The 10,072-nt window shown below is 39.0% G+C and overlaps 1 protein-coding gene across 4 annotated transcripts in view; it reads right to left on the bottom strand.

Moving 5' to 3' along the window:
* The window catches only part of thrb (thyroid hormone receptor beta), a 126,685-nt gene extending 119,771 nt beyond the window's left edge, over positions 1-6,914 (bottom strand). For 3 of the 4 annotated variants that reach the window (XR_008322961.1, XM_053334119.1, XM_053334118.1), the window contains exon 1: positions 6,551-6,914. The gene's annotated coding sequence lies outside the window, so the exon portion shown is untranslated. The remainder of the gene's footprint in view (positions 1-6,550) is intronic. The other variant, XM_053334121.1, reaches the window with a different exon arrangement.
* Positions 6,915-10,072: the final 3,158 nt, after the last annotated feature.

A 10,072-nucleotide genomic window follows, 5' to 3' on the forward strand; every position in this document is an offset into this window, starting at 1 on the left:
TAAATCTACATTAAACACTTTTTCTTAGTAACTATTGTAAAAGTGCAGAAGCTCATTTTTATAAACTTTACAGTATTCAATAACTAAAAGTTTGCCAAATGTATATGAACACTTTAACTGTATGTGTAGTTAGAGCTTCATGTCTACCTTTCATAGATACGTACAGATTCTAACATATCATGATCATTTTATGAGTTAGTACAGTAAATATATTACTAGGGTTTGGTATACTTTTAAGGTATCAACCGAAATAAATCGATACCTAGGTATTATCGAAACGTCTCCTGTCAATGATCCTTTTTGCACCCGGAGCTAGAAAATACGTTTGTATGGACTTGCTCACAGCCAATCAACGCAAGCGTTTTTCGATTTAATGAAACATGTGATTGGCCCACTGCCACAGCAGCTACAACCCGTCTGTGGTGGTGAAGTCATAATTCAATGCTTCTATTCACATGATGTTATTTAGAGTTTCTGTTGTTTTTTTATTGTTCAAAGTCGTCATTTAGACCGTGTTTACACCTGGTGTTCACATGTAATCTGGCCACAAGTGGACAGCGCTAAATAAATTTGAACCAAGACGCATCATGATCTGATCACTCAAAACCACTTGCCAAGGTAGTCTGGGACGCATTTGACCACAGACATCTGGACACAAGTGGTCAACTTGAGACACATAATGAGACAGGTGTAAAAACCAGCGATGTGTCTCGGCTGTCCACACAGTGTCAACCAAGGGTGGAGCATAACGGTCTTGCTTTTTCATGCTTTATAGAAAAAATTTATTTTTAAATTAAAAATTGATTTTGTTTTAGTGATGCTCAATTGAATGCTTCTATTCACATGATGGGTATCAAATGAAGTACTGGTTGGTATCAGTATCACGTTAAGGGTACTTGGATTGGTACTGATGTTACATATTGCTCCTTAAATGTGTAAAATCATTAGAGTTCTTATGGAGTGTTTGAGCCTTGCCTTCCTGTTCATCGGATTCAGTCCACCGCTTGCCAAACTGTAATCCAGCCTCAGTGACCGATTGAACTGCCTTAAACCCGACCTGTGTTACCATTCGGATCCCGTTACCTGTGCTGTCACCGGAACCCTCCGAGCCGATGTGATTTAATTTCATGAACAACGGCTCGACCTAATGTGTGCACAATGCATGAGACGTTGATTACAACCACTCAAAGCTCCAGGTAGGGCGAAATAATTAACTCGAGACCATAAGTGAATATTGTCAAGTGCAAGATAAATGAATGTAATTGCTGTTGTTGGCCCTCTAATTTCTTTTGGGGAAAGAGCATTTCAGGTAAATTTTGCATAATTGCAAGTATACAATCATAAATTTCATTGTTCTGTAATGGTCTATGGTTAAGGATGTATGACACATGTACATGACACTGATAGTCTTTAAGCCTCAGAACCTCATTCTGCTTTAGAAACGTGAATTCATACCAGGCAACACTAACTTTAGAATGCAAAAAAGATTCTCCAATTAAACTAATAACTGTGTCCTACACAACTACCAGCACGTCCGCCTGTGCTTGCATGCTAACACACACTTGCCTACTTATAGCCAGCGGCTTCATCAGCGGCTGCATCAAGCAAAGCAGCACTGCAGTGTGGGCCTTGTCCATGCTTGTATCATAACACAGTATGGTATCTGAAAGAGTCTGCTGTATGTCAGTCATCACACTGAGGTGCCCAACTTCAGAAGTGCTTTTCAGTCTACTGCTTGATCACTTCTTACAAAGAATGAAAGAGCAGTTACAAAGAGCTGCAAGGGTAAATCTATTAATATCTTATTCAAGTAGCTGCAGATTAATTTTCAGTAAATCATTTCATCATTTCGGTTGTTTTTTAAGCAAACATATGACAACTATTTTCTATAAAGTCTCTTCTACATGGATGATACACTGTAAGGTGCATCAAAAGTACATTTTCTTTCATAAAAGTCACTAAAATAAATTTTAATGAATCTAACATACATGTAAATTGTAGTTATTACAGTTTTGGAACCTTCTTGATTAGTTTTATGTTCTTTTTGTTTCTAGCTTGACAGTTTACTCATTTACTTTTGTTATTTTGTTACAGCTGTATGTGCTGACTGCACTTTGTGTCCTTTTCCTCTCCTGTCTATTGTTCCACAGGTCATCTACACCTAATTAATCCACAATGAGGTGCTCCTGGACCAGGGAGGAAGAGGTTAAATGCTCTAAGTTCCTGTGTCAAAGGAGAGGTGTCTTGTTTGTGGACTGCTGGTTTTGCCTCTCAGCCTATGATTCTATGTTATTTAGAGTTTCTGTTGTTTTTTTATTGTTCAAAGTTGTCATTTAGACCGTGTTTACACCTGTTGTTCACATGCAATCTGGCCACAAGTGGACAGCGCTAAATAAATTTGAACGACCACCAAGACGCATCATGATCTGATCACTCAAAACCACTTGCCAAGGTAGTCTGGGACGCATTTGACCACAGACATCTAGACACAAGTGGTCAACTTAAGACACATAATGAGACAGGTGTAAAAACCAGCGATGTGTCTCGGCTGTCCACACAGTGTCAACCAAGGGTGGAGCATAACGGTCTTGCTTTTTCATGTTTTATAGAAAACATTTATTTTTAAATAGTTTGTTTTAGTACTGCTGTTTTTGATTATGGATTATGAATCAAGGTTTAGGCTGTTAATCAGACGACAAAACAAACAAACTGAAGACATCATCATGGCCTGTGAGAAGTTGTTCATGCCTTTTTTTTAACTTTGCATGAAATAAACCATTAAGTCATTAATTAAGCAGACAAATGAATAGAGAACATAATCGTTAGCTGCAGCCATACTGTTATATTTTCTGAATCTGAGTATTGAGAGTATTGTATACCATGAATCATGATATACAATCATATGTAGTGATTGTCTTTTATCATAACTTACATTATCCAGCAGTGTGGATTTTTAGAACAAATGAGCCTGTGAACTAATCTTCATGCAAATTAAAAAGTGTTACTTATACTGATGAATCCACACAGAATTATCACTCATCTTTGCAGTTTTACTGAGTTTTTTTTAGCTTAATCTTTTTTAACTCATTGTTTCAGTTTTATAACATACAAACTTAACTCTCATTATCCTGTCTTCCAGCAGTAGCTGGCAGCTGTTTCCAGCAAATAAGCCCTGATAAAGCCCACTGTACACCACCTGCCCAGCACCACACAGCAGACACACACAGTTAGCTATTAGCTGGTGAGGACAGTGGAACCTCGCACAAGGCTGTGTGTCTGTCAGCCTGTTTTACCTTTCTTCTGCCCCCTAGTGGCAATAAAAATATCAAAGAATGCAGTTATCAGCTGTAAACAAATCTACAAATCAAGTGCCAAAATAACCACACACATAATTTGAATAAGCACTGATTCAGCTCCATAAAGACACTACTACACACGAATGGGAACACAAAGATCTGCGGCTCAGCTTGACCTCGGTTAAGGCCGGCCAGCATGTATACACTGACAGGAAGTCAGTAAGACTATGAAATTACAAGTCTAAATAAAGTCGGCATGTCGATACAGAATGTTAAATGAATGTACTTCTAACTTGTTATAAAATGATGTCTTGTACTGAATCATTCTGGTGACTACAGTCAGTTCCAGCTAAACTCTGAATGATGAATGATAAGCTGGATCTTAAACTGAGAACATTTAAAATCACTGAGTCATGAGTACAATTATCATAATGAGTATAATACCACTAGTTACGAGTGCAATGGTAGTGGTTGCACATTTATTCATTATATTGTTATTATTATTATTAGATATTTCTGATACTGCTGCCTAAATTGCATTATACATTTCCAGCTATATGTATTAGTAAAAGCAAATGTCTCAGTTCACACAGACAGAATAAACTTACTAACTTTATTTACTGGTCAGTTCCTCCCCCCTCCTCACAGTATTAGAAGATACTATATCTGCCATTTTTAAATTTCATTCACACTATCTTCTCCCACACAGCTGCACAGTGCCAACAGTGGGGCCACATTAACATTAGTAAAGCAGTAAAGGTATGTTTGACAGCTGAGTCTAAGTCTGCTTTGAGATAACTCAGCTTTCATCACAGCCACCACTGATGGCTTCCAATCATATTTTCTATAATATCATATCTGCAGAGAGAGAGAGAGTGAGAGAGAGAGAGAGAGAGAGAGAGAGAGGTGTCGCAGCAGAGCTGTTGTGGCAGCAGGCTTTGGACAATCTGTTAGAGGTGAATGTGGCTGAAATAGATCCCGATTCATTTGCTGCATCCATGCTTTAGATTATGTTGAATGCATCATAACGCTCTAATCGCTTTTTCTTTTTTCACCTCAAATATGGACATTCTTTTTACATGATTGCATATTTACTTGTTGAACATCCAGTTTTGGCTGACTTGCTGAATCAAATCTTCCAAAAATCGCTCTTAAATCAAATCAACAAGTTGAGGAATTAAATGGAAAACATAACAGATTGTCCAGTAGTGACAGGGCTGCATGACAGCAGCTTTAAGGCGTGACTGTGTAGAGGAAATGCGACGAGTTTAGTCATCAGATGAAAAACACCTTGAGCAAAGCAGGAGCAGACGTCCTCACTAAAGCGTTCAATGCTCTGATGCCGTGGCCCTCTCTTTATTAGCAGTCGAGACTTGTTGAGCAAAACTGACAACTGTCATCGGCAGAGACAGGGTTTCCATCTGGGCAAAAAAAGCAGCCTAAACAAGTTTCAACAAACACATCAAAGGAGTAATTGTATCGAGCGTGTAATAGTGATGCTTTCCAGTGGATTTTCAGCTCGGTGCCATTGTTTCCACTGCGTGTAGACAAATGACATTATTCTAACACCTGCTGTATGGATTTAATGAATGCTGCATGCTCTCTAACATGAGCCCTGCCCTGGGAGCTGAGGAGGTTTACACAAGCTCCCACAAAACAGCAGCCAGCAGGCAGAAGGAAAAACCTTAAATACCCTCAGCTGAGAGCCGATGCTGCCTTCAGTAGCTCCTTGGAAACTCCCTTTTTTGCCTGGAACAAATGTGACATGTCATGCATACCACTGCTTATTGCTGCTGAATAAAAATGCCATTATCAGCTATGTAACTTAACTATTATTTGTGTATTTATGTTATAGTTTTAATCAATAAATAAAGCATGCACACACATAAAGAGTTTAAATGTCAAAATATGGCTTGAAAAAATATTAATAGCCACATTATTCAACATATTTATACTTTAATATGTTTTTGGCTTTAAGGATGTTTTTATGAATGTGGTGAACATGCAGATGCTTGTGCTCTCAACCTCACATCTGGACTAAATAAGGAAGAGAAAGTCACCTTGCTTAATCGTTCACGTGTGTTTCCTGACAGCCCCTGAAAGCATCATCTCATGCTCTTCTGGCAACATGTTACCTCTCACACAGCAAACTACAACGAGGCAAAATAAAATAAAATAAATACTTATGCAAGATTGTCATTATTCTTCTATACAGGCGCAGCGAACTTTAACCAACAACTCACAGACAGACGCTTTGCAGGGGACGTTTGCAAATGCAGCATTTTAACAAAGAGCTCAGGCTTGAGTTTGTGCAGTGATACACTGAACTGTAATGTTCAGAAGTCCAACCTTTAAGGTCACTAATGCACTGTGAAGGGCCACGCTTATTTTGCAAGCCAGATGTTCATTGAGCGCTTCAGTGAAGTTCGCGTTGCCGAAACGAAAGCAAAGGTTACGTCAGTAACGACAGTAAGTTTAAATATATATGTGACATATATTTCAAGGCCACGGCAAGAGAGTGAAAGTGAAGCAGTGTGATCATGAAGTGAAAGGATGCCCTGAGCTATCAAAGGGATAACGATAACTTGGGCCCCATGAAGCAACTCCCTTCAACTCTCCATAAAAGCTAACACGAGTGGCGCTTCAGTCTCCTGCACTGACCGAACCTCCAGTCAAATATCTGCTCATTTAACGCGCTTTCGCTTTTTGTTGCGATAACCACACATTGCAAATGACAAACAATGTAGTTTCTGATTTACTACGAGCCGGTGTTCAATTCGGCGTGGGTAAAATACATCAGAAATGGATAACAATGGGAACTTTCTTGATACATGTTCCTTTTTCCTGCTATCTCATTCCGACGGACGCAGGGCGCAGTAGCCCCGCTATAAAGTTGACATATGACAGTCATGTTGAACTGCTTGGTGGATAAATTGTACTGTGTATTGTCAGAAACACTCATAATTCTGGAAAGGTCTAACGTTCAACCAGGTGTGAACCGACAGCCTATTAGCAAGGCAGCACTGAATTGCAAAAAAATTGAATGTAGTTTGGTAAAAACTCCTCACTCCCATATGGCTTAAAAACACATATAGCTGCGTTAAAAGCGCGAAAATGAGTGTGAATGTTTAGCTTCGGAAGCGCTTTATACGACACCTCGCTGCTGTACTGTCCGTGTTTAGAGCTGTCATTGGCTAGACTGCTGTCAAAAAATACCCCCCCCCCCCTTCCACCCCACCAAAAACGAAACATACCGCATATGCAAGACGAAGCTCGTATCCAAATATTATATGGAGTTCCAGTGGCTGTGTATTCCTCCTCAACTGGAAGCAGTGTAGGTCTCCGTCGGCTGGACTGGACGGGACACAGCGGGGTTTAACCTGAAGTGACCCGCGCTGGTGCAGATCAGGCGAGGTCTGTGCGCGTGAGTCTGCGTGCGTCCTGTGTGAGTGTGGACACAGTGTGCTGCGGCTGTGAGTCCCCTGCTTCCAAAAACTTCAACATGGAGCCGAAAACAAAAACGTTTTTAAAAAAAATAGGGACACACGAAACTGACAATTGTAGCGCTCCGACTGCTCGCGAAGGGGAAGCAGACAGCAGAATCACGGACAGGAACAGAACAAAACAAGCCTCGCCCTCATTACTAACTCCCAACTTTAGTTTTTTTTTTTCCCTCTCTCTCGGCTGGCTGTTTTTACAGTAGGCCTGCTTTATGCACACAGAGCACGAAACATACCGCTCAAACTTACCGCGTGTTCACGGACACCAGGGGGAGGCTTTTAATCTATAATAATTAAAATTAATTATACAAATTAATTTAAAAAAATAATTATAAGCCTATAGTTATGTATAGTAGTGTTTATGTATCTATCTATATGTATATCTGTATACATTGATATATAGACATACATAGATATAAGCACATACATATAGATACAGACACATAGATATAGGGACACATATAGATACATATATAAAGCTATAGACACATATATAGATATAGGCACATATATCTATAGATACAGACACATATATAGATAGACATATTTAGATACAGACATAGATATAGACATATATAGATATAAACATATTTAGATACAGATACAGTACACATATATAGACACACATATACACACATACATATGTGTCTGTATTTTATATGTCTATATCTATATATTTGTCTGAATCTATATCTAGGTATAGAAATGTAGATATAGATACAGGCACATAGATTACACATACTGAATTGTAACTAACTGATTTGGTTACTTTACCCAAATTTTGGTCTGCAACATTAATCTAATGCTGGTATGATAATAAAAACTGCAGCATCATTGTTGTTTTAGCTGGTGTATACACCAGAAAGCTGATGGTTCCAGTTTCTTACTGGCATTAGGGTTAAATTAGCTTTAAACTCATGGCAGAATCGAAGCTTGCAGGTAAATTATTAGTGGAAGGTTTCAAAGTCTTCTGCCTTGGAGGTGAATAGTGTCTCTGTCATGCATAAAACGCCTTGGCTGCTGTTGGTCTGTTTATATAAGGATGTCCTCATTACAGAACATAGGCCTATAAAAACAGTCCAAGTTACAGCATGCATGAACAAAACATAAGAATAAAACTTACTTTACATCACAAGTGCTTTTCTGTAGGCTACTGTCTGTTTGACTTGGAAGTTCTCCAAGTGTGTGAAAGGTTAGTGACTCGACTGTTTTTTACAGCCAGTTTGTGCTTAAATACCAAATGATGTCTGATAAGAATATAACAGAGAAAACTACTGTACAGATTATCTACCACTTCAAGATATTTTAGCTACAGCAGACGCTCTCTGTGACATCTATGAATAACATTTATTTTGTTTCAATTCCAACAAAGGCAGAAGCTTCCAATCTCATGATATTGATACATTATCAATGTTATTTCATGGTAGTCTACCATGTCTACTTAATTTAGCAGTTTCCTTGAATTCTTGCAATTTTGTTCGGCAGCTTGCAGAAAATGTGTATTAATATCATGTATTCAAATAAAGATGTCATATGAGAGAGACAAAAACATTACTAAGAGAAGAAATTAAGAGAGTGCTGAGGTCACTGTTGGTGAGAGATAACCATTTTCTCTATCTCGCCCTCGCTCTTTGACTGTGATGAACTGACACCAAAGCCTAACTTTACTGTTGATGTTGTCTGGTAGCTGACATATGTTCTGCCATCTAAATAAAAACATGTCAACGTTATGCTACAATGTCTTTGCAGAAAGAGGAACAACACACCAAGAACAACAAGACAGTCTCAGAAATACAAGATGCCACACAGCACCAACTGCCATTTCAAATGAATGCTCATGCTATACATTTTAAAAGGTGGATTTGTGGGTTTTGGGAAGATGTGTTCAACTGAAAATTCAAGGTGAACCCCCCTCCTCACATACACACCAACACACACACACCTTCGGTATAAGGTATGTGAAGCGGAACACAAACACTTCAGGAAGATCGCTGCGGTATGCCAAACCACAGCTGCATATATAAACCACATGACCTGTTGTTGTATGCGGGCTGATGAAAAATGCACAATGTTTGTGTCAAGTATGCTGGTTCCTGGGAAGAACATAGTGTTACTGTTCTAGTGATCACAGCGCTGTCAAGTCACACGACTGTAACAGGGTGAATGAGTGCACAGTGAGGGACTTGCATGCTGTTCACATGCAGGTTGACAGATTTTCTAGAAACTAAGAGAATTTACTCAGCTTCCCTTTTTGTAATATTGCAAACTCCAATAAAACTGCTGTACCTTAATCATTAGTTTTATATTATCATTTGATGTAAAGACTTTAATGTGTGGTTCAGTCTCATACCTCTCCTTAAAAACTATTTCCAGCAGCAGCAGGCACCTGTTTTTTCAGCAGAAACATCAGATAAACCTCCACACTTTATACAAGCTGAGCTGACACAAACCACACACAGAACTGTGCAAACGTTTTAGGCACTTAAAATGTTTGGATTCTTATCCTTCATGCAAGACCACCAGAAAGTCCCAAATGTATTCTGTAGCAATGACAATGACCCCAAACATCCAGCCAGAGTCATAAAGAACTATCCTCAGCAACAAGAACAAGGAGTCCTGCAGCAGATGGTTTGGCTCCACAGAGCTCTGATCTCAACATCATGGAGTCAGTCTGGGATTACATGAAGAGACAGAAGCAGCTGAGTCGCCGAAATCCACAGATAAAGAATTGTGGTCTCCAAAATGCAGAACAACCGACCTGCAGAGTAACTGAAAAACTGTGTGCAGGTTTTTTTCTGTTTACTGCACTTTATATGAACTTAACTGATACATAAAACTATTCATTGCATTATTTTTTATTCTGATTAGATCCGCACTTTAGTGCCTAAAACTTTTGCACAATATTGTTTTCCACATACATGATGTGTATGTTGCTTGCTAGCTCACACCTTAAGTCAGTACGATGTCTGTTTGGGGTGAGTAAACAGAGACTGCCCATGCAATGCAATCATGACTGCATCCTCAAGTGCTCCTGTTTCCTGTTATTTTACTGTCTGTTATCTATGGAATATGTGGTAAAGCACTGCTAAGCAAATCCTCCAATACCTTTTAAAGGTTTCAGATAGGAACATGGAAGAAGGAAGGGAAGTGGAAGTGTTTCCAGGACTGTGGACACCTTTTACTTGCTGTTTAAGTCAGTAGTGTTTGATATTCTTGATCTGTCACTCTTTTCTTAGTCTGTGCAGTTATTATCAGTTTTTCTGTTGATTCCAGGAA

Source organism: Scomber japonicus, chromosome 15, assembly GCF_027409825.1.
Source record: "Scomber japonicus isolate fScoJap1 chromosome 15, fScoJap1.pri, whole genome shotgun sequence".
NCBI classification, from domain to species: Eukaryota; Metazoa; Chordata; class Actinopteri; order Scombriformes; family Scombridae; genus Scomber; species Scomber japonicus.